The sequence below is a fragment of the Trichechus manatus genome, unplaced genomic scaffold (assembly GCF_000243295.1).
Source record: "Trichechus manatus latirostris isolate Lorelei unplaced genomic scaffold, TriManLat1.0 scaffold00085, whole genome shotgun sequence".
Lineage (NCBI taxonomy): Eukaryota > Metazoa > Chordata > Mammalia > Sirenia > Trichechidae > Trichechus > Trichechus manatus.
Window position 1 is genome coordinate 3,546,425 of NW_004444021.1, and position 6,000 is coordinate 3,552,424.

A 6,000-nucleotide genomic window follows, 5' to 3' on the forward strand; every position below is an offset into this window, starting at 1 on the left:
TTCTTCCTTGCTCCAGATGGAGTGGGACTAGTGGAGTATCTTAGATGGCCACTCACAAGCTTTTAAGACCCCAGGTGTTACTCACCAAAGTAGGATGTAGAACATTTTCTTTATAAACCGTGTTATGCCAGTTGACCTAGATATCCCCTGGGACCATGGTCCCCAGCCCTTAGCCCAGTAACTTGGTCCAGTAACTTGGTCCCTCAGGGAGTTTGGATGTGTCTATGAAGCTTCTATGACTTTGCCTTGTACAAGTCGTGCTGGCTTCCCCAGTATTGTGTACTGTCTTATTTGTTCTTTTTTAAACAGCTTTATTGAGATATACTTCACATAACATACAATTTGCCCACTTAAACTGTACATTTCAATGGCTTTTTGTATTAATAGAACTTTGTAGAAAGATCTGCACTATAATTTTTAGTTTAGAAGATTAACTATTACATATTAAAGTGGGACAGTGTTTGATGAGATCTGTAATTACCAGCTATGTAAAGATATACCAAATATCAATTCAACTTAGTATTAATGTTAGACAATTTTAATGCATTTGATAGTTAACTCATACTGACTCTTAATGACCAGAGTTTTCCCTATATAAAATCTAAGCTTCTCTCCTCCACATGTTGTTATTAGCTGCCATTGAGTCAGCTCAGACTCATGGCGACCCCATGTACAAGAGAACAAAACATTGCCTTATCCTGTGCCACCTTCATAATCATTGATATGCTTGAGTCCATTGCTGCAGCCTCTGTGTATTTTGAGTGCCTTCCAACCTAGGGTCTCATCTTCCCACACTATATAGGACAATATTCTGTGTGATCCATAATGTTTTCATTGGTTAATTTTCAGGAGTAGATCACCAGACCTTTCTTCCTAGTATGTCTTACTCTGGAAGCTCTGCTGAGACCTATTCACCATGGATGACCCTACAGGTATTTGAAATACACATGGGATAGCTTCCAGCATCACAGCAACATACAAGCCACAATAGTATGACAAACTGACAAACAGGTGATGTCCCCTTCACATAATCCACCTCAAACAAACCCATTGCCTTCAAGTCAATTCCAACTCAGAGAGACACTATAGGACAGAACAGAAAAAGCTTGTATTTAAATTTGCATGAAAAAAAAAAAGGAAATAATAATCATTCAGGCCCAGCGTGAGCAAACCCAAACCGTTGCCCTAGAGTTGATTTCAACTCACAGCAACCCTATAGGACAGAGTAGGACTGTACCATAAGGTTTCCAAGACCATAAATCTTTACAGAAGCAGACTGGCTGGAGAATTTGAACTGTCAGCCTTTCAGTTAGCAGCCAATCGCTTAACCGCTGCACTACCGGGCCTCCTTCCCAGTGTGATAGTCATAGTATATTCATATAAAAACAATAAAATTATAATTCAGATTGGCACATGTACCTATTTCTTTATTTGGATCATTTATGTATATGTTATTGAGTTTATTTTTATGTTGCCATCGTTTTACTTGTACAATGACTGTAGTATTTATGATATTGAAGTGTGCGAGGATATAAATGTCATTTGCATTCATCAGATATATCAACACTGCTTCTACATTTAATCATTGGCTAGAGCTATTTATTGCTCCATGTACTGTTCTTCCATAAACAGTAGTAAGACACCTTCATACTACTGATTTTTCCCTTTCAGTGGAGAAGAGAAAGACAAATATTTTACAGGAATAAAATATTCTCACTTTGATCAAGCAAATAAGCTTTTTAAAAGTGAATATGACAATACCAGAAAATTTGATTAATAAAGTCTATAACTAAATGCATTTCATCTTGATATCTTCTATTCAATCCTCAAATATACAGTATGTGAAGGATTTGTCATTTTATTTCTCTATGGAATATTAAGATAATCAACTGATTTTAGTGTTTTCTGTTAGGAATATTTTTTAAACTTAAGTAAAATACCTCCTAAACAATATAATAGTAATAAAAAATACAGTAAATCCTCAACTTATAAACATGTGTTCTAAACAATTATTCCAAACAATTTTATATCTATGTTTTGAAACACAGGCTGGATTTTTCTCGTGAAAATAACACACAGATTATAATTAGAAACCTCAGCATACATTTTTAACTTCTATTTAACTTTGATTGTTGGATCTACCCCATTTCTAATCATAAAGTCTAAAAGACTTCAAATTACATTTTAACTATTAACTTTGGAAATATCAATTAATGTGGATTGATGGTCATAATTTCATTAATAGCATCAATATTAATTTATTACATTTCATTTAGGAAAAAAGCTAAATTCTTTGTTTTATTCATGTAGCATATATGAGCAAATGCATAATGGAAACCTAAAGAACTTACCATATTGTCTGATGCAAACTAGAAACATAGTTGTATGCTTTTATTCATTTGTTCATACATTCTTTCAGTTACTCTTTTAGTTACTTATTTATTTCTTATTAAGAATTTTCAAGGAGCTAAACATTCTGGTAGGAATCATGTACTTCATAAATTTGTGTATATTTCTATCACCTGAATATCAAGTTAAATATGTAAGTGTATGTGTTATATATAAATGTCCATATGAGACACCAGCTTATTTTTCAGTCTTCAGGTGTGCAGTACCCTTTGTTATAACAAAAGCAAGTTTTTAAAACTTGAAAGTTGTGTCCAAGAATGCCAGGCCAAGAACCCTTGTTAATTACGTTGGTGGGAATGCAAAATGGGGCAGCTGCTTTGGCAAAGGTTAAACAGAGTTATCATATGACCCAGCAATTCCATTCCTACGTATATACCCAAGAAAGAAGAAAACATATGTCCACACAAAAACTTGTTCATGAATATTTATAGCAGTATTATTCATAATAATCAAAAAAGTAGAAACAACAAAATGACCATCAACTGATGAAGGAATAAGTAAAATGTGACATAGCCATACAATGGAATAGTATTCAGCAACAAAAAGGAATGAAGTAATGATACATGCTACAATATGGATGAGCTTTGAAAACATTATGCCAAGTGAAAGAAGCCAGTCCAAAAGACAATATATTATATGATTCCATTTATATGAAATATCCAGAATAAGCAAATCCATAGAGATAGAAACTAGATTAGTGGTTGCCTAGGCTGGGGTGGGGTGTTGAGGAGAAATAGAAAGTGACTACTAATAGGTATGGGGTTACTTTTTAGGGTGTTGAAAATGTTCTAATATTGATTGTGTTAATGGTTGCACAACTTTATGACTATATTGAAAACCATTGAATTGTATACTTTCAATGCATGAATTATATGGTTCAAAAAGTTGTTATATGTATAAGAGAAAAATAAAGAACCCTTATAATTACAGTCAGTCCTAGATTACAAACGAGATTCTTTTCTGAGGGTGTCTTTAAGAATTCGTAGGTAGGTCATAACAGGTGGATACGGTTCTTATTTAGCCTTACTTTCATTCAAGGAAAGGCTCAAAGCTTCTTCAATGATTTAAAACTGCATACGCAGCTAGCGAAGGTGATTGTGATGAACAGTTGTGAGTAGGGATTGGTTCAGTCGTTTCAAAGTAAGGGCACATTTACATAACAACTAAAGGGCAAATATGAGTTGTCTGTAAATCGGATATTCATAATCTGGGGACTGTAGTTTAGAAAATGTCACAAGATGAGGAAAACACTTAGACACAAAAATGTGGAAAATGCCTGGTGCGATCACTAGACTGCAAATCTTGTAGACAATACTATCTTTAGTCACATACCTGAATGGTAGTGGATACTCAATAAATATACTATGAAAGAAAAAATACAGGTCTGGGTAGGGCGTGAGAATGTGCATGTCTAACAAATTTGCAAGTGATGCTGATTATGCTGGTCAGGGAACTCTACATTAAGAGCTACCTGTACAGATGTGTGTTATTCATGATGTAAATGTTTATCAGTGGGAAACTATGAGAAGTATGTTACAAAAAAGTAGAAGACATAATAAGAAATAACACACTAAATACTAATTTGCAAGACCATAAACTAATTTAGAGCAATGCTTCTAACAGTAGTGAATCATCATATTGAGAATGGTGATTCAATGATGTGAGCTTTATCATCAAGTATTATTATCATGTTAACACCAATTTCTGAGTTAAATTGCCTGTCAGATCTGCCAGTCCATTTCATGTCTCAAGGTCATTGATACTAGCATTTGCCAAAATTGGCTGTAGCAACACGAGGCCAAGTTGGAAGTCTGCTCTTCAATGTGAGAGTTAAGATGTGTTAATGGCCTAATTCTTCCAAAACACGTACCTCTAAAGGCATCCACCCCTCCTACTTGGCTTAAAGCTATCCTATCAGATTTATTAAATTAGGTTGTTTAAGAAGTGCAGTAAAATGCACAAGCCATCCAAAGCAGAAGTGCGTCTCCCATTAACACATAAATATCCATTTGCCATTGTCAAGAATCAGGTCCTCAGATGAGCTACTGTCACCTTGAAGGGAGAATTCCAGGCTCTAAGAAAAGCTATTTTGGTTTTGGTAAGAAAGATCAGTATGGATTTGATTCAATGTAAATATTTCACTCTGAAGTTAAATGATTAAAATATTTAATTTACCACGAAAATAAAATTAACAAAAATAATAGTCAACAAAAAAACTTACTAACAAAGAGTACTTTATACGTAGTTCCTAGATGTTTCTCAACCCTACTTTATGTGACATTAAACAACAATTTCATTCATTTTTACTTTTTCTGATAGAAGTTAGCCCCGTATAGTTTATATACTCTTTTCAGAGAACCAAAGCAAAAACTAAACTTTTTTATTTTAGTTAAAAAATAGAAACTACTATTTGAAAACATCAGAGAATTAGAATACAGATTTATGGGAAATATCCGAAGTAATGAAAAAAAAAAGAGAAAAATACAGAAAAGTGTGTGATAGACATGTGAAACAGAGTGAAAATGTCTAACATACATGTAATTGGAGTCCCACAGGAGAGGAGAAAGAATGGAACAGAAGTGGAGAGAATGGCTGAGAATTTCTGAATTTCTGAAAAGACATAAGCTCAGAGATTTAGGAAGCGCTCTGAAGCTCAATAGAACAGGTAGTCCCCAACTAATGATGGGGTTCCGTTTCGATGACTCTGTCGTAAGTAGGTTCTGATGTAAGTCAAATACCTTATTTATTTATTTTAGTTTTCATTATTGCCTTTTATTATCGGTATCTTTATAAATCTGATCTTTATCTTTGGGGTTGGCATGAGAATGATAACATCAGCAATTACAAGCTGTAACACTGTATATAGTACATTACAATAAGATATACAAAAAAAAGATGGTCTTAAGTGTTGTTCATCATAACTGGAATACATCGTAAGTCGGGGACTACCTGCATAAATAAAAAGCAAACCATACCTAAGCACATAATAACCAAACAGCCGAAAAGCAGAGATAATGAGAAAAATTTTAAAGCAGCCTGATGAAATAAAAAGGCCAGAGGCAGGAAAGAGTTTGTCACATTCAAGGAAAATTTTTTTAAAAGCCAGTGTTGTTAGAATTAAAAAAGAAGAAGAAATAGAAAAGTGTTTCAATAGGAGGCTGTAAAAGGAAGAAATAGGTCAGGTTATACAGAATCTTGAAGACTCTATTAGGATCTTAGATTTTATCTCAGTGTAATGAAAAGCCGTTGAAAAAGTTAATAGGGGAATGACATGATCATATGCACTATTAGAAGTTCACCTTTGTATTTCTAAGGAGAATGTATGTGGGGGCAATGAATAGGAAAGACCTCGAACCTGATTTCCAGAAACGGGCAAAAGGTAATGGAACAAGACCAGTGGTGATTTCCAGAAACGGGCAAAAGGTAATGGAACAAGACCAGTGGTTGTGGGGATACTGTCAAGACTGAAATTACTGCTCAGGGTCCAATGATCAAATCTTTGGAGAATGGAAGGCTGCCAAGATAAAGAACTACAGAATTTGGTATCACTTATATGCACTGAAAAGTATTTTGTCCAATATTTTGGTTTTA